Raw genomic sequence first — 19,846 nt, 5'->3', positions numbered from 1 at the left:
TGTCCCATTTCTCCAAATACAACAAAACACAACAGACAACAACAAAAGAACAAGACAAAAACAAACGTAGACCCAGTGATCCTTATCCAGAGCCTGCTGCTGGGGGGGGCTTTTTTGGTCCACAAAACACCACACAATAGATAACAAAAGAACCAGACAAAGACAACTGCAGACCCAGCGATTCTTACCCCAAATTTGCCACTTATGGCGGCTATTTTCATCTTCCAACCGCCTAAGGGGACTTGAACCCCTCGACCGCCCAGGGGGACTCGAACCCCCCGACCGCCCAGGGGGACTCGAACCCCCTGTCGATCTATCAGCAGAGGGATGGGGCGTCCCCGCATCCACTCCAGCCCTGGGGAGCATGGCTGCGTCCAGCTTCTCCCCGGTGGGCTATACCCTGGAGCTCCAACCAGACAGACGGATAGGATCCCAATACCTCGGAACCCAATACTTCGAAACCCAATACCTCGAAACCCAATACCTCGAAACCCAATACCTCGAAACCCAATACCTGCAAACCCAATACCTCGAAACCAAATACCTCGGAACCCAATACCTCCAAACCCAATACCTCGAAACCCAATACCTCGAAATCCAATACCTCCGGAGGCTTTTCTTAAAAATTCTGATGCTGGCTCAGTTCTCGTCGTTTGATCCCGGACGAGCCCCCAAATGTCAGGGTCCGTGATCAAAGGAACGAGACTGATACAAAGCGAAGGTCAAGCAAAACTTTATTTCGCGCCAAGCATCATGAATCGCACTGACCGGTCAGGGCTTTCTTTTATAAAAGATGACAACTTTGACCCCGGCGAGCCTACTCCCAATGAGGTTGCTGACATCTAGGTCGTTTCTCACTGTGTCACTGCTGAGGGTCCTGGAGTGCGGGGCAGGGCCGCTAGCATCGCAGGCGTCAAGGGACCGCTGACAACTGGACCGCAGATGTCTCAGGACCGCAGGCGTCGAGGGACCGCTGACAACTGGACCGCAGATGTCTCAGGACCGCAGGCGTCGAGGGAACGCTGGCAACTGGACCGCAGATGTCTCAGGACCGCAGGCGTCGAGGGACCGCTGACAACTGGACCGCAGATGTCTCAGGACCGCAGGCGTCGAGGGACCGCTGGCAACTGGACCGCAGATGTCTCAGGACCGCAGGCGTCGAGGGAACGCTGGCAACTGGACCGCAGATGTCTCAGGACCGCAGGCGTCGAGGGAACGCTGGCAACTGGACCGCAGATGTCTCAGGACCGCAGGCGTCGAGGGACCGCTGACAACTGGACCGCAGATGTCTCAGGACCGCAGGCGTCGAGGGACCGCTGACAACTGGACCGCAGATGTCTCAGGACCGCAGGCGTCGAGGGAACGCTGACAACTGGACCGCAGATGTCTCAGGACCGCAGGCGTCGAGAGACCGCTGACAACTGGACCGCAGACGACTGGACTGCTGGGCCGCCGGAGGCTGCAGGCTGCAGGCGATGGCTCGGGGCCGCCGCCGGAGGCTGGAAGCTGCAGGCGGTGGTGCTGGGGGCCGCCGCCAGAGGCTGCACGCTGCAGGCGGCGGCGCTCGGGGCCGCCGCCGGAGGCTGCACGCTGCAGGCGGCGGCTCGGCGCCGCCGCCGAGGTTGGAGGCTGCCGGCGGCCGCTCGGGGTCGCCGGAGGCTGGAGGCTGGACCGCCAAACGCGGTTATAGCTCTTACAAGAGCTGTTACAGCTCTTCTATACACCGTTGACTCCCCTGCTCTTCTGCGACTTCCACCGCTCTCCGCTCCACTTTACCGCTCTCCGCGGACTTCACCGCTCTCCGCCGACTCCATCCCTCCTGTAGCAGCCGCTGCTCTCCTGCAGCAGCCCCCGGCCCTCCTGCAGCAGCCCCCGGCTCTCCTGCAGCAGCCCCCGGCTCTCCTGCAGCAGCCCCCGGCTCTCCTGCAGCAGCCCCCCTTGGCAGCCTGGCAGAGCAATCTTTATGGGGGTGGTTAAGCCCCGCCCCTACACAGGTGGCCAATTGAATTCCAACCTTCCCAGTGGATATACATACGGCCTACTGATTGGATTACTCCACTCAGTCTGCCCCACCCTTACAACTTCCAACCTCGTTTTTCAGGCTTCAGAACTTTATCCAATCACTGCCCAGGGGTGAAAATGATTCAGAAATCAGAACTCTTCCTTCCCTATGGCAAGAAACCTTGTGGTTGGCATGTTGTCCAGCGTTCAGAGTAGGAAAAACCAGTGTGGTCCATGAGGCCCTGCCCATGATTGAGGGCTACATTTGGCACAAAATGCATTGTGACCCTCAGTGTGTGTCCTGCCATCAAGTAGGGCCTGAATGACTGCACCAAGAGCCCGCATATGGTGCTATCATGCCCCTAGCCCACATTTTTAATCAGGTCAGTTTGTCCATTGGCCACTCCCCAGGGCTCTGCTCTGGAATCCCTCTTTTGGTGGGACACCTGAGGTAAAAAAAAAAAAAAAAAGAGAGAGAGAGAGAGAGAGAGAGAGAGAACGGATTCCTCCCATCACAGAGAATGACCCCAAATTCTTGAATTTGGGCCAAATCCCCAGAAAGGGAGACTCATCCATTGCCCATGAGGTCATGCGGACATTCCAGTTCTATCGGTGTCAACAATATCCTGAGACAAAAGCCTGAGCAAGTGCCTCACACTCGCCCTTTGTTGATATCCCAAAGAGTTCTCCTCACAGTCTGAAGATCAGTCCTGACATACCTATGACCTGAAACCTAAGACGATTTTGTGTTTTCAGACAAACATCCCCACAGCCCTGGCCCACACACCCTACAAGATCAGGCCCGTCGAGCCAAATCTGAGGACTGTACCTGCCCTCTTCATGGGAATTCTGCCCATTTCATTGGCCAAACCCCTACAAATAGTATAAACTTCCAATGTCCCTGAAGCCATCCCAATAGTGTAGGCTGCCCAGGACAAACAGGGGGAATCTGAGCCCATCTGAGCACCTACCTGCACTAACACCCATAGACAGGTGTCCCCAGAGAAGAAAATTGGAACAAACAGGCCACTATGCCCTAATCAGATCCATTGCTTTGGTTTCAAGGCATCTCTCTTCTGAGACCTGAATTCCAATACCAGCATATGGCTGTTTCTTGAAGCACCATAAGAACAAATCTTGTCTCCACAAGGGAAATGTTCGCATTAGAGCTGTGTCAAAGCCTCTGGTTAGGAGAATCCTTCAGGGCCCTGGTGCCACTGCCTCATTCCAAGGTCTCCACGGACACAAACCCACATTAGGACCCATCCGCAGGATTGTCCATTTCCACTCAGCCCCCTCGGTTGCTCCCCCAGACCCAGCAAATCGAACCTGTCTTGTCACTAGGAGAAAATTGGAATGAGAGGCGGGCAGCCCAGCCATCCATCCTTAGAACCCTGCTCGAAATCGTTCCATATGGGACATTCTGGAGCCAATCAACAGGTCTCAATGGTCCTGCAGAAGAATCTTTGCAGTTTGGAGCATCTCACAACTCCCATCATGGGAAAACCTCCATGGCCTCTTGATCCCATCCCCCGTCATGACGGGGCCATCAGGGACAGACTCTAAAACCTGAACGATCGTCTGATCCTCGCCCTCACATCAGATGCACGAGATCTCCATTCAGCTCTGCAGAGTGTGCCTTCCCTTCCCTCACCCCAAATCCTAAGCCTAGCTTGCATTCTCAGACTTCTGTCCTCACACTCCTGGCCCACAAGCCCTCCAGTTTGGCAATTCCTGAACTACAATGCAGCACTCTGCCTGGCTCCAGAAGAAAAACATTGCTCTCTGGGCTATCCAGAATCCCCAAATGAGGATCAACCTGCACACCACTTGCCTGTACCCCATATACAGGCTGCCCTGGGCACTAATGGCCTTTCTGACACATCCTGAGCCTGGACCTCCCAACCCACACCCAGCCAGCTGGACGCACACTGAACACATTGGACCACCATGGCCTTAGGTCTTCAGCTCTTCCAACCTTGGTTTTCAGGCTTCAGAGCCTAGACTTATTTCCAATGACTGCCCAGGGTTGAATATGATGTACAAATCAGAACTCCTTCCCCACGGCAAGAAACCTTGTGGTTGGCATGTTGTGCAACGTTCAGTGTAGGAGAAACCAGTGTGGCCCATGAGGCCCCGCCCAAGCTTGATGTCCGCATTGGTCACAAACACGCATTATGCCCGTCAGCATGAGCGCTGCCTCAACTAAGGCCTCTCGGTGGCTGGACCAAGAGATGGCATATTGGGCTTGCCATGCTGCTAGGCCCCAATTTTTAACCAGAGTTCGGGTTGTCCAGTCGCCCCTCCCCAGGGCTCAGCTCTAGAATCCCTCTTTTGGTGGGACACCTGAGGTAACAAAACAGAAAGCACTCCTCCAATCCCACAGATTGACCCAAATCTTGAGATCTGGCCAAATCCACAGAGAGGGAGACTCGTCCATGGCCCATGAGGCCTCCCCGACATTCCATGGCCATTGTTACACAAAATCCAGAGACAGAAGCCTGAGCAAGTGACTCACACTCACCCATTCTTCATATCCTGAAGAGTTCTTCTCACGGTCTGTAGATTGGGCCTGCCATACCTATGTCTCCAAACCTAAGTCGAGTTTGTATTTTATGTCTCCACAGTCCTGACCCACACACCCTCCAGGCTGGGTCACGGGAGCCACACATCAGGGCTGTGCCTGCCCACTCCATGGGAATTCTGCCTATTCCATTGACCACAAACGTACAAATTAGGAGAAACCTCCAACGTCCCTGAGGCGATCCCAGTAGTGTATGCCTCCCGGACAAACAGGGACGGTCTGACACCAGATGAGCAACTACCTCCACTCACACCATAGACAACCGGACAGTCCCCTAGGCCCTAATTGGATCCATTGCTTTGGTTTCCAGGTATCTCTCCTTAGAAGCCTGGTTTCTAATACCAGCTCATGGGTGTTTCCTGAGGCACCAATCAGAACAAATATTGTCTCCACATGGGAAACTTCCTCTTTGGAGCTGTCTCAAAACCTCCAGTTAGGAGAATCCTTGAGGGCCCCAGTGCCAACACTCCAATCCAAGGTCACCATGGACACAAACCGACATTAGGACCCATCTGCAGGAGAGTCCATTTCAACTCAGCCCCCTTGGTTACTCCCCCAGAGCCAGCAGATTGAACCTGTATTGTCCCTAGGAGACAATTGTTATGTGAGGTGGGCTGTCCAGGCATCCATCCTTAGAATCCTGCTCTGGCCTCGTTCTGTATGGGACGACCTGAAGCCATCAAACAGGTCTCAAATGTCCTGCAGAAGGAATCCCTGCATTTTGGAGCATCTCACAACTCCCAACGTGGGAAAATCTCAATGGCTTTGTGATGCCCTCCCCCTTTATGAAGGGGCTATGATGGACAGAAACTCCAACCTGAGCGTTCGTCTGATCCTCGCCCTGACTCCATATTTCTGATATCTCTATTAAGCTCTGCAGAATGTGCCTGCCTTGCCCTCAACCTGAAACCTAAGCCTAGCTTGTGTTCTCAGACTTCCGTCCTCACACTCCTGGCCCCCAAGCCCTCAAGTTTGGCAATTCTGGACCCGCAATGCAGCACTCTTCCTACCCTCCAGAAGAAAAATGTTGCCCTATGGAGATTCCCAGACACCCCAAATGAGGATAAACCTACACGGCGCTCAATTGTACCCAAATTATATAATCTAACCTGGGCACTAATGCCCTGTCTGACACAGCCTGAGCCAGGACCTCCTGACCAACACCCAGACAGCTGACCGCACACTGAGCACATCGGACCCACCATGGCCTTAGGTCCTCATTTCTTCCCAACCTCGGTTTTCAAGCTTCAGAACCTAGAACTTATCTCAATGCCCAGGGTTGTACATGATGCAGAAATCAGAACTCTTACTTCCCTATGGCAAGAAACCTTGTGGTTGGCATGTTGTCTATCATTCAGTGTAGGAGATACCAGCATGGCACATGAGTCCCCACCCATACTTGAGGGCTGCATTGGGCATAAACATGCATTGTGACCCTCAGTGTGAGCTCCGTTTTCAAGTAAGGCCTCTCAGTGGCTGGACCAAGAGCTCGCAAATGGAGCTTGCATGCCCCTAGGCCCCCAATATTAACCAGAGTTCTGGTTGTCCAGTCGCCCATCCGCAGGGCTATGCTCTGGAATCCCTCTTTTAGTGGCACACCTGAGGTAAAAAACAAAACAAAACAAAACAAAACAAACAAACAAACAAACAAAAAACAGAACGGACTGCTTCAATCCCACAGAATGTTGAAATTCTGCCCCAAAATCTTGGCATCAGGCCAAGAGATGGAGACTCGTCCATGGCCCATGAGGCCACCCTGATATTCCAAGGCCATCGGTGACACAAAATCCAGTGACAAAATCCTGGGAAAGCGCCTCACACTCCCCCTTTCTTTGTATCATGAATAGTTCTCAAGGTCTGTAGATCGGGCCTCCCATACCTACGTCCCCAAACCTAAGCCGAGTTTCTGTTTTCAGACTTCTGTCCCCACAGCTCTGGCCCACACATCTTCCATGTGTGGGCCCCTGGAGCCACATCTCAGGGCTGTGCCTTCCCTCCCCAAAGGAATTCTGCCCATTTTATTGGCCACAAACTTGCAAATTACGAGAAACCTCCAAATTCACTGAGGCCATCCCAATAGTGTAGACCGCCCATTACGAACAGAGGCTATAAGACACCAGCTGAGGAACTACCTCCACTCAGACCCGTAGAAAGATGTCCCCAGAGAAGAAGATTGAACTGTACAGGCCCCTAGGCCCCAAGCAGATCCATTGCTTTGGTTTCCAGGCATCTCTCCTCAGAGTTCTGGTTTCCAATACCAGAATATGGGGGGTTACTGAAGCACCAATGAGAACAAATCTCATCTCCCTATGGGAAACTTGCTCGTTGGAGCTGTGTCAAAACCTCCGGTTAGGAGAATCCTTTAGGACCCCGGTGCAACCACCCCATTCCAAGGTCTCCATGGACACAAACCCACATTATGACCCATACTCAGGAGAGTCCATTTCAACTCAGCCCCATCGGTTGCTATGCCAGAGCCAGCAGATCAAATGTGTCCTGTCGCTAGGTGACAATTGGAATGTGAGGCGGGCTGTCCAAGCATCCATCCTTAGAACCCTGTGCTGGTGTCGTTCCATATGGGATGTCCTGGAGCCATCCAACAGGTTTCAATTGACCCACAGAAAATCCTTGTGGTTTGGAGCATCTCACTACTCCCATCATGGGAAACCCCCCATGGCTTGGGAATGACCCCCGTCATGAAGGGGCTATCATGGACAGAAACTCCAACCTGAGCCAACGTCTGATCCTCGCCCTGACTTCACATGCACGAAATCTTGATTCAGTTCTGCAGAGTGTGCCTGCCGTGCCCTCGCCCTGAAACCTAAGCCTAGCTTGTGTTCTTAGACTTCCGTCCTCACACTCCTGGCCCAAAAGCCCTCCAGTTTGGCAATTCTGGAGCCACAATGCAGCAATCTGCCTGTCCTCCAGAAGAAAAACTGTGCCATATGTGGCTACCAAGAAACCCCAAATTATTATCTTCTGCATCCCACTCAACTCTATCACAATTATACAGCCTATCTGGGCACTAATGCCTTTCTGGTACAGCCTGAGAGCAGTATCCTGAACAACATCTAGAAATCTGGCCCCAAACTGAACACATCAGACACGTCATGGCCTTAGGTCGTCATGCTTCAGATCCTAGACCTTATCTCCAATCACTGCCCAGAGGTGAACGTGATGAAGAAATAAGAACTCCTCCTTCCCCATGGCAAGAAACCTTGTTGTTGGAATGTTGTCCAAAATTCAGTGTAGGAGAAACCTGCATGCTCAATGAGGCCCCGTCCATGATTCAAGGCCGCCTTGGGCACAAACACGCATTGTGACCCTAAGCGTGAGTCCCCTATTCAAGTAATGCCTCTCAGTGGCTGGAACAAGAGTCCGCATACGGGGCTTGCCATGTCCATAGGCCTCCAGGCCTAACCAGAGGGTGGGTATTCCAGTTGTCTGTACCCAGTGTTCTGCTAGAGAATCGCTCAAATGGGGGGACACATGATGCAGAGAACAGAACTCCTCCCTTCCCACTGAATGAACCCAATCTCTTTGGAGCTGGGCAAATCACCAGAGAGGGATACTCTTCTATGGCCCATGACTCCACCTCTACATTAAACGACCATCATGAATACAACAACCAGAGACATAAACCTGAATGACCGCCTCCCACTCAACCACCTTTTATATCACGAGTAGCTCCCCTCACGGACTGTAGGTCAGTCCTGCCATAACCTTGGCCCCAAACCTCAGACGAGTTTGTGTTTTTGGACGTCTTTCCCCACAGCCCTGGCCCACAAAGCCTCCAGGCTGGGGCGTCTGGAGCCACACCACAGGACTGTCCTGCTCTCTCTTAGAAGACTGTGCCCATTCCCTTGCCCACAACCCTACAGAATAGGAGAAACCTCAAGGCCCCCTAGGACATCCCACTACTGTAAGCCGCCCTGGACAAACCCAGTTATCCTGACACAAGCTGAGCAATTACCTTCACACAGACACGTAGACAGATGTCCGGAGAGACAGAAGATTGAACCGGACAGGCCCCTAGGCCCTAATGTGAACTCTTGCTTTGGTTCTCAGGTGTCACTCCTCAGAGGCCAGGGTTCAAAGACGAGCATATGGGGCTTTACTGAGGCATCAAACAGAAAACCTTTCATCTCCACATGGGAAGCTTCCTTGTTGGAGCTCTGTCAAAGCCTTCGGATTGGAGAATCCTGCAAAGACCCTGAGCCACCATCACATTCCAAGGTCGTCATGGCCACCAATCCACATTATGACCCATCCTCAGGAGAGTCCATTTCAACTCAGCCCTCTGGAAAGCTCGCCTAAGAGCCCGGGAATTGAGCCTGCCTTGCCCCAACCAGCCAGTGGGATTGTGAGGTGGCGTTTCCTGGCATCCATGCTTAGACACCTGCTCTCGAGTCTTTCCGTATGGGGCATCCTGGAACCATCCAATAGAACTCGACTGTCCTGCAGAAGGAAACCTTGAGGTTTGGAGCAGTTCACAACTCCCAGCATAGTGAAACCTCCCTGACCTCATGACGCCCCCACCCCCTTCAGGAAGAGGCCATCATGGACACAAACTCCAGACTGAGGCCACGTCTGATACTCGCCCTGACCTCAGATGCAGGAGATCTCGATTCAGCCTCTACAGAGTGGCCCTACCGTGCCCTCGGCCACAAACCTAATGCTAGCTTGTGTTTTCAGACTTCCTTCCTCACACTCCTGGCAAACAAGCCCTCCAGACTGAGAATTCCAGAACCACAACACAGCCCTCTGCCTGCCCACCAGAATAAAAATGTTGCCCTATGGGACTCTCCAGAAATCCCAAATGAGGAACAACCAGTTCAGTCCTCAACCACACCCCAATTGGATAGGCTGCCCTGGGCACTAATGCTCTGTCTGACACAGCCTGAGGCCAAACATCCCAACAGACAAGGAGATAGCTGGTCTCACAACCAGCGCATCAGACACGCTATGGCCTTAGGCCGTCATCTCTTCCCAACCTGGGTTTTCAGACATCTGAAACTGGACATTATATCAAATCTCATCAAAAGTGGGTACCTGAAGCACAAATCAGAACTCCTCCTTCCCCATGGCTGTAAAGCTTGCTGTTGGCATGGAGTCACACCTTCTGTGTAGGAGAAACCTTCATGTCCCCTGAGGCCAAGCCAAAATTTGAGTGACGCCTTCGGCACAAAATCGAATTGTGATCTCAGTGTGAGCCCCATGTCGAAGTAAGGCCTCTCAGGGCCTGGACCAAGAGCCCACATATGGGGCTTGCCAAGCCCCTATGCTCCCAAACCTCAGCAGAGTTTGAGTTTTCCAGTCGCCCGCAACCTGGGCTGTGATCTGAAATCCCTCTCTTGGGGAAACACCTGAGCCAGACAACAGGACTCCACCTTTCCCACAAAATGACCTCAAAATCGTGGGTGCTATGTCAAATCCCCAGAGAGGGAGACTCGTCCATAGCCCCTGAGGTCACCCTACATTCCACAGTTATGGGGGACACGACATCCAGAGAAAAAAGCTTGAGCGACCGACTCCAACTCCCCCTTCTTTCATAACCCAAGGAACTCCTTTCACGGTCTGTATATCCGGCCTGCCATACCATTGGCACCACACCTAAGCCGTTTGTGTTTTCAGACTTCAGTGCCCACAGTCTGGACCCAAACACCCTCCAGGCTAGGGCCTCTGGAGCCACACCGAAGGACAGTGCCTCTCCTCTCCAAGAAAACTGTGCCCAGTCCATTGGCCACAACCCTACACATTAGGAGAAACCTCCAAGGCACCCGAGGCCATGCCAATAGTGTAGGCCGCCCTGGAATAAGAGGTGCACACCAATACCAGCTGAGCAACTATCTCCACGTAGACACTCAGACAGTGTCCCCAGAGAAAGAAGATTGAAACAGACAGGCCCCGAGGCCCTAATCTGAAACCTAGCTTTGGTTTCCAGGTGTCTCTCCTCAGAGGACTGGTTTTGAAGAGCAGCATCTGGGGCTTTTCTGATGCACCAAACAGAACCTCTCTCATCTACACATGGGGAGCTTTCTTATTGGAGATGTATCAAACCCTTCAGTTAGGCAAAATCTGCAAGGCCCCTGAGCCACCAACACATTCCAAGGTCTCCATGGACACAAACCCACATTATGACCCATCCTCAGGTGAGACTATTTCAACTCAGCTCCCTTGGTCACCTTCCCCAGAGCCAGAAGTTCAAACATGTTATGTCGCTAATAGCCAATGGGAATGCGAGGTATGTTGTACAGGCATCCATACTTCGAACCTGCTCTCCAGTCCTTCCATATGAAATGTCCTGGAGCCATCCAACAGGACTCGACTCTCCCTCAGAAGGAAATCTTGTGTTTTGGAGCAATACACAAACTCAACGTATGTGCTGGTGTCTAAGGTGCTGTGCAGGATTCTCCAACCCTGAGGGTTTGGCACAGGTCGAAGGGAACGGTTTCCTTCTGGGGAGAGGAGATGTTCTGTTGTGTGCCTCAGGGACCACATGTTGTATCCTAAGTTGGTATTCTAGAACAGGACCCTGAGGATAGATGCCTGAAAACCTAATCTAGGGTTCCAATGAGGTTGTACGGGCATGTCAGGTTCAATATTCTGACTCAGAGACATTGACTTGGCTGTCTGCCTGGATGTAGGTAATCAGGGGATTTCAGACTGCACCTTTGCATCCAGCACTGCTGACAATATTGGGGTGGGCTCAGGGGCCTTGCAGGTTTCTCCTAATATGGAAGGTTTGGGCTACTTTGAAGGGCACAGTTTCCTTGGGGATGGCAGCACAGTCCTGTGGTGTGGATCCAGAGACCCTATCCTGGAGGGCATGTAAGCCATGGCTTTGGGAGAGAAATCTGCAAACACAAATGTGTGTTAGGGTTAGTGGCGAGGTGATCGCAGGCCCAATGCATAGACCTGGAGTGCAACTCATAAGGAACTGTAATTAGGGTGACTGGAAGGTGGTAACACAGGCTTTTCTATCTGGATTGTATGTCCAGGATAGACTCTGAATGCAAGTGTGTTCTTTTGGGTCCATGGGATATGTTACCTCACTTAAGATCCTGGTGGCACTCCATAGTTTGGTGGCTTTTTAGGGGAAGGGAAGAGTACTGTTTTCCATCATAGGGGTGCCCAAAAACAGTGATTCATGAGACAAGCTCTGGTTCTGGGTGCCTGGAAAATCCCACCAAGATTTAGGATTTGGGCCTGAGGGCATACCAGGCCTGTAATGCGGGCTACTCGTGGTGCAACTGAGAGGGCTTATTTGAAATCATGCTCAGAATGAGGGACACAATGCCTGTTTGTGCACAGGGAGGCCCTCAGGAGTGGCCATGGTTTCATTGGCCATGTAGGTGTCTCCCACTTTGGGGGTTGGACACCAATCCCAACAGCCAGGTCTCCTGCCATGGGGAAGGAGGAGTTCCCAATTGAGCTTCAGGCTCCCCCATTGGCAGGGATTCCAGCAAAGTCAGGAGACAGGTGCCTGAATACAAAGGATGGGTAGAGTTGACGGACTTGGGACATGGCCGGTCCCACATGCTACATAGGGGACCTGCTCTCTGGATTCCAGGTCAGATCTAGGTCACTAGACACTAGGTCGGATCTCAGGTTCTGTCAGACACAGCACTAGTGGCCAGGGAAGCCTATAAATCGGGGTTCACTCGAGGGCCAAGCAGATTGATCCTCATATGGGCTTTCAGGGCAGTCTCACCGGACACTTGTTCTTTCTTTGTGGAAGGCAGAATGCGGTCTTGTGGCTCCAGAAGTCCCTATCAAGCGGACTTGGGGACCAGTAGGGTGAGGATGGTATTGTAAACACAAGCTATGGTTCAACTGAGTCCCAGGCGGAAGGCAGTTCCAATGTGCAGGGGCTGTTTCGAGATATCCAGCACCTGAGTAAGGGCGGAAGTCAGATATTTGCTCACACTGGAGTTTGTGTCTATGAAGACTGACAAATAGATGGGGGGTGTCAAGAGGCCATGGAGGATTTCCCATGTTGAGGATTTTGAGATGCTCCAAACAGCAAGGTTTCCCACTTCTGGACAGGTGGAGTCTGGTTTGTTTGCTCCAGGATCCCCCGTGTGGAAAGATTGGGTAGCAGCGCATTCCCGCATGGATGCCTGGAAAGCACACCTCCACTGACCATTGCAGATGAGGAACATGACAGGTTTGTTCTGGTCGCTCTGGGGTGAAGTATCAAGGCCTTGAGTTGACATGGAATCTCTTGAAGATGGTCCACAATGCTGGTTTGTTACCAGGGAGATCTTAGAATGTTCTGGTGGCTAATGTGCTGTGCAGGATTCTCCTTCCCTGAGGTTAGGCACAGGTTGATGTTCACGTTTTCCTTCTGGGGACAGGAGATGTTCTGTTGTGTGGCTCAGGGTGGACATGTTGTATCACAAGTTGATATTCCAGAACAGGCCTCTGAGGACAGATGCGTGAGAACCTAATATAAGGTTCCAATAAGGTCCTAGGGCCATGACAGGTTCAATCTTCTGACTCAGGATGTAGACTTTAATGAGGCCTGAATGTAGGTGATCAGGGTGTTTCTCCTACGCATTTACGTCCAGAGAGGCTGCCAATATAGTGGTGGGCTCAGGGTCCTTGCAGGGTTCTCCTAATCTGGAAAGTATGGGCAACTATGACAAGCACAGTTTCCATGGTGATGGCAGGCACAGTCCTGTAGTGTGGCTCCAGAGACATAATCCTGAAGGGCATGTGAGCCATTGTTTTGGGAGAGAAGTCTGGAAACACAAATTCAGAATAGGGTTAGGTCTGGCACAGGTGCCTGAATACCAAGGATGTGTAGAGATAATGGACTTGGGCCATGGTCAGTCTCGCATGCTGGATATGGAACCCCCACTCTGAGTGGCTGACAGAAGGCTGGAGCTCAGGCTCTGGCAGACACAGCACTAGTGGCCAGGGCAGCCTATAAATCAGGGTTCCCTCGAAGTCCAAGCAGATTGATCCTCATGTGGTTTTTTTTGGGCAGAATCGCCAGGCACTTCTTCTTTCTATGGGGAAGGCTGAATGCTGCATCGTGGTTTCAGAATCCCCTATCAAGTGAGTTTGGAGACCAGTCGGGTGAGAATGGAATTGTATACACAAACTCAGTTAAATTCATTGCCAAGAGGAAGGCAGTTCCAATGTGCAGCGGCTGATTTGAGACATCCATCACCTTAGTAAGGGCGGATGTCAGATATTTGCTCACACTGGAGTTTGTGTATTATGACCTACAAATAGAGAGGTGGCGTCAAGGGGCCATGGAGGATATCCCATGCGGAGGATTGTGAGATGCTCCTAGCAAGGTTTCCTTCTACTGGACTGGTGGAGTCTGGTTGGTTTGCTCCGAAGTTCCCCATGTGGACAGTTTGGGTAGCAGAGCTCTCGCATGGATGCCTGGAAAGCACACCTTCATTGACCATTGCAGCTGAAGAACATGGCAGGTTCGTTCTTGTGGCTCTGGGATGAAGTGCCAAGGCCTTGAGTTGACTTGGAATCTCTAGCCCATGAGTCACAGTGTTGGTTTGTTTACAGGGAGATCTAGGAATGTGATGGTGGCCTAGGGGCCATGGAGGATTCTCCAACCCTGAGGGTTTGGCACAGGTCTAAAAGCCCCGTTTCCTTCTGGGGATAGGAGATGTTCTGTTGTGTTGCTCAGGGACCACATGTTGTATCACAAGTTGGTATTCCAGAACAGGCCTCTGAGGACAGATGTCTGAAAGCTAATCTAGGGTTCCAATGAGGTCCAAGGGATATGTCAGGTTCAATCTTCTGACTCAGGACCATTGACATGGGTGTCGGCCTGGATTCAGGTGATCAGGGTGTTTCAGACTGCACATTTGCTTCCTGAGTGGCCTCTAATAGTGGGGTCGCTCAGGGTTCTTGCACATTTCTCTTAATCTGAAGGGTTTGTGTAACTGTGACTGGTACAGTTTTCTTAGGAATGGCAAGTCCAGGCCTGTGGTGTGGCTCCGAAGGCCCCATCCTGGAGGGCATGTGAGCCATGGTTTTGGGTGAGTAGTCTGCAAACAGAAACTCGGTTTAGGGTTAGTGGTGAGGTGATCGCAGGAACAGTGCATAGACCTGGAGGGCAGCTCATCAGAAACTGTAATTAAGGTGACCTGACGGTGGTAGCACAGGCTTTTGTATCTGGATTGTGTGTCCAGGATGACCTTGGAATGCAGGTGTGCTCTCAGGGATCTATGGGAGATTTTTCCTCTCTAAGGATCCTATCGGCTTAGTTTGGTGCCCATTCGGTGAACGGAAGAGTGCTGTTTTCTATCTTAGGGGTGCCACACACAGGGATTTCAGAGACGGCGTCTGTGATCAGGCACCAAGAAATTCTACCAAGGGTTAGGATTCGGGCCGAGGGGTGTACCACGGCTGCAATGCGGGTTCCTGGTGGTGCAACTGAGAGGGCTTGTTTGAAAGCATTCTCAGGTTGAGGGTCACAATGCCTGCTTGTGGCCAGGGCGGTCCTCATGAGTGGGCGTGGTCTCATTGGTCATGTAGCTGACTCCCACTCTGAGGTTTGGACACCCATCCCCACAGCCAGGTTTCCTGCTATGGGGAAGGAGGGGTTCTCTATTGTTCTTCAGATTCCCCCATTGGTAGGGATTCCAGCAAACATCTGGGGACAGATGCCTGAGTACCAAGGATTGGTAGAAAGGACGGACTTTGGCCATGGCTGCACTAACTTGCTGGATATGGTCCCCAAACTCTGGGTGTCTGAAACTCGGTCGGTGCTCAAACTATGTCAGACACAGCACTAGTGTTCAGGGAAGCCTATAAATCAGGGTACCCTTGAGGGCCGAGCAGAAGGATCCTCATGTGTGGTTTCTGGGCAGAATCACCAGTCCCTTATTTCTATGGGGAAGGCAGAATGCAGAATTTTGGCTCCAGAATTCCTTATCAAGAGGGCATGGGGACCAGTCGGGTGAGGATGGAATTGTAATCACAAGCTACGGTTTAATTCAGTGCCAAGCAGAAGCCATTCCAATGTGCAGTGGCTTATTCATGATATCCAACACCTGAGTAAGAGCAGATGTCAGACGTTTACTCACACTGAAGTTTGTGTCTATGATGACTGATTAATGGAGAGGTGACATCAAGAGACCACGGAGGATTTCCCATGCTGAGACATGTGAGATGCTCCAAATAGCAAGGTTTCCTTCCTCTGGACACGTGGAATCTGATTTGTTTGCTCCCAGGTGCCCCATGTGGAAAGTTTGGGTAGCAAATCTCTATCGTTTAGACTGGGAAAGCATAGTTCCATTGACCACTGCATCTAAAGAAGATGGCAGGTTCATTGTGGTGGCTCTTGGGCAAAGTAACAAGGCCTTGAGTTGACATGGAATCTCTAGCACATGGGTCACAGTGCTGGTGTTACTAGGGAGATATTAGAATGTGCTGGTAGCTAAGGTGCCATGCAGGATTCTCCAACCTTGAGGGTTTGACACAGGTCCAAGAAAACGGATTCCTTCTGGAGACAGGAATTTTTCTGTTGTGTGGCTCAAGGACAACTTGTGGTATCATATGTTGTTATTGCAAAACAGCCCTCTCAGGACTGACACCTGAAATTCTAATTTTCCAATGAGGTCCTAGGGGCATGTCAGGTTCAATCTTCTGACTTAGGATCATTGTCATGGCTGTCTGCCTGGATGTAGGTGATCAGGGTGTTTCAGACTATGCATTTGTGTCCAGGGTGGCCTCCAATAGTGGAGTGAGCTCAGGGGCCTTGCAGGTTTCTCCTAATCTGATGGGTTTGGGAAACTGTGATGGGCACAGTTTCCTTGGGAATGGTAGGCACAGTCTGGTGGTGTGGCACCAGAGACCTCATCCTTGAGGGCATGTGAGCCATGGTTTTGGGAAAGAAGTCTTCAAACACCAACTCGGGTTAGTGTTAAGGCGATGTGATACAGGCCCAGTGCGTAAACCTGGAGGGCAACTCCTAAGGAACTGTAATTAGTGGGACTCGAAGGCGGAAGCACAGGCATTTTTTCTGGATTGTGTGTCCAGGATGGTTTCGGAATACAGGTGTGGTTTCATGGGTCTTTGGCAGATTTGTCCTCTCTAAGGATCTTGGCGGCTACCAATAGTTGGGTGGTTTTGGGGAGAAGGGAAGAGTGATGTTTTCCATCTTAGGAGTGCCCAAAACAGGGATTCCAGAGACGGGATCTCGGTCTGAGTTCTTGGAAAATCCGAACAAGTGTTAGGATTGGGCCTAGGGCCTTCCTAGGCCTGCAATGAAGGATCCTCGTGGTGCAACTAGGAGGGATTGTTTGAAAGCATGCTCAGGCTGAGGGTCACAATGCCTCTTTGTGCCCAGGGCTGCCCTCAGGAGTGGGTTGGGTCACATTGGCGATGCAGCTTTCTCCACTCTGAGGGTTGGACAACCATCCAAAAACAGCCACGTTTACTGCCACGGGGAAGGAGCAGTTCTCTATTGTGCTTCAGGTTCCCCCATTGGCAGGGATTCCAAGAAAGATCTGGGGACAGATGCCGGAATACCAAGGATGGGTAGAGGTGACGACCCTGGTCCTGGGCCTGTCTCACATGCTGGATATGGGCCTCACCCTCTGGGTGACTGACACGAGGTCGGGGCTCAGGATTTGTCAGACACAGCACTGGGGACCAGAGCTGCCTATAATTCAGGGTTCCCTAGAGGGCTGTGTAGATTGATCCTCATGTGGAGTTTATGGGCAGACTAACCAGGCCCTTCTGCTTTCTATGGGGAAGGCAGAATGCTGCATTGTGCCTCCAGAATTCCCTATAACGAGAGCTTGCAGACCAGGAGGGTGAGGATAGAATTTTAAACCCATGCTATGGATAAATTCAGTGACAATTGAATGGAATTTCCAGTATGCAGTGGCTGATTTGAATATCTAGCACCTGAGTAAGGGCGGATGTCAGATGTTTGCTCATGCTGGAATTTGTGTCTATGATGACCGACAAATGGAGCGGATGTGTCAAGAGGCCATGGAGGGTTTCCTACACTGGGGTTTGTGAGATACTCCAAACATCAAAGTTTCTTTCTACCAGACCGGGGGAGTCTCGCTTGTTTGTTCCAGTTTCTCATGTGGAAAACTTATGTAGCAGAGCAGTCCTGTATGGAGGCCTGGAAAGCACAACTCCATTGACCATTGCAGCTGAGGAAAACGACAGGTTGATTCTGGTGGCTCTGGGGCGAAGTATCAAGGCCTTGAGTGACATGGAGTCTCAGGAAGCTGTACCACAATGCTGGTTTGTTACCAGGGATATCATAGAATGTGCTGGTTGCGGAGGGGCCGTGCAGGATTTATTTACCCTGGGGTTTGACATAGGTCCAAGAGCACGGTTTCCTTCTGGGGCCAGGAGATGTTCTGTTCTGTGGCTCAGGGATCACATGTCGTAACATAAGTTGGTATTCCAGAACAGGCCGCTGAGGACAGATACCTGAAAACCTAATCTAGTGTTCCAATGAAGTCCTCAGGGCATGTCAGGTTCAATGTTCTGACTCAGGACCATTGACTTGGGTGTCTGCCTGGATGGAGGTGATCAGGTTGTTTTATACTGCACATTTGAGTCCAGAGAGGCCTCCAATATTGGGCTGGGCTCAGGGGCCTTGTAGGTTTCTCCTAATCTAGAGGTTTTGGGCAACATGATGGGCACAGTTTCCTTGAGTATGGCAGGCACAGTCCTTTGGTATGGCTCCAGATACCAAAACCTTGAGGGCATATGAAGCATGGTTTTGGGAGGGAAGTCTGCAAACACAAACTTGATTTAGGGTTAGTGGCGAGGTGATTGAAGACCCAATGCATAGCCCTGGAAGGCAGCTCCTCAGGAACTGTAAATCGGATGACTCAAAGGTGGTAGCACAGACTTTTGTATCTGGATTGTGTGTCCAGGAAGGCCTCGGAATGCAGGTGTGGCCTCATGCGTCCATGGGAGATTTTTCCACTCTACGTTTCCTGGGGGCTCCCAATAGTTTGGTGACTTCTCGGGGAAAAGAAGAGTGCTGTTTTCCAAATTACGGGTGCCCCAAAATAGGGATTCCAGAGACGGGCTCTGGGTATGGGCCACTGGAAAAATCCCACCAAGTGTTAGGATTTGGGCCTAGGGGCATACCAGGCCTACAATGCAGGATCCTGAAGGTTTCAGAATCTCACATTGAGATCCGCATGAGAGCAATTGTTTGAAAGCATGCTCAGGCTGAGGGTCACCGTGCCTGCTTGTGCCCAGGGTGGCACTCATGAGTGGGCGTGGTCTCCTTGGCATGGAGCTGGCTTCCACTTTGAGGGTTGGAAACCCATCTCAACAGCTAGGACTCTTGCATGGGGAAGGAGTAATTCTCTATTGTGCTTCAGGTTGCCCCATTGGCATGGATTCCAACAAAGGTGTGGGGACAGATGCCTGAATACCAAGGATGGGTAGAGGTGACGGACTTGGGGCATGGCCAGTCTCACATGCTGGATATAGGCCCCGATCACTTGGTGGCTGACACTAGATCTTGGCTAAACTCTGGAAGACACAGCACTAATACCCAGGGCAACCTATAAATTGGGGTTCCCTCGAGCACCCAGCAGATTGAACCTCATGTGGAGTTTCTGGGCAGACTCACCAGGCCCTTTTTCTTTCTATGGGGAATGCAGAATGTTGCGTTGTGGTTCTAGAATTCCCTCTCAAGAAAGCTTGCAGACCAGGAGGGTGAGGATGGAATTATAAACACAAGACATGGTTCAATTCAGGCTCAAGCGGAAGGCAGTTCCATTGTGTAGTGCCTTATTCGAGATATCCAGCACCTGAGTAAGGGCGGATATCAGATGTTTGTTCATGCTAGGGTTTGTGTCTATGTTGACCGACAAGTGAAGGGGTGGTGTCAAGAGGCAATGGAGTATTTCCCAGGCTGGGGCTTGTGAGATGTTCCAAACAGCAAGGTTTCCTTCTTCCGGACAAGAGCAGTCTGGTTTGTTTCTTCTAGTGTCTTCCATGTGGAAAGTTTGGGTATCAGAGCACTACTTCATGAATGCCAGGAAACCACCTCCATTGCCCATTGCAGCTGAGGAACATGGCAGGTTCTTTCTGCTGGTTCTGGGGCGAAGTACCAAGGCCATGAGTTGACATGGAGTCTCATGAAGATGGGTCACAATGCTGGTTTGTTACCAGGGAGATCTTAGAATGTTCTGGTGGCTAATTTTCTGTGCAGGTTTCATATACCGTGAGGGTTGGACACAGGTCCAAGAGCATGGCTTCCATCTGGGGACAGGAGATTTTCTG

The sequence above is a fragment of the Neovison vison genome, chromosome 3 (genome assembly GCF_020171115.1).
Source record: "Neovison vison isolate M4711 chromosome 3, ASM_NN_V1, whole genome shotgun sequence".
Taxonomy (NCBI): Eukaryota; Metazoa; Chordata; class Mammalia; order Carnivora; family Mustelidae; genus Neogale; species Neogale vison.
Note: the sequence above shows the minus strand (reverse complement) of the source record.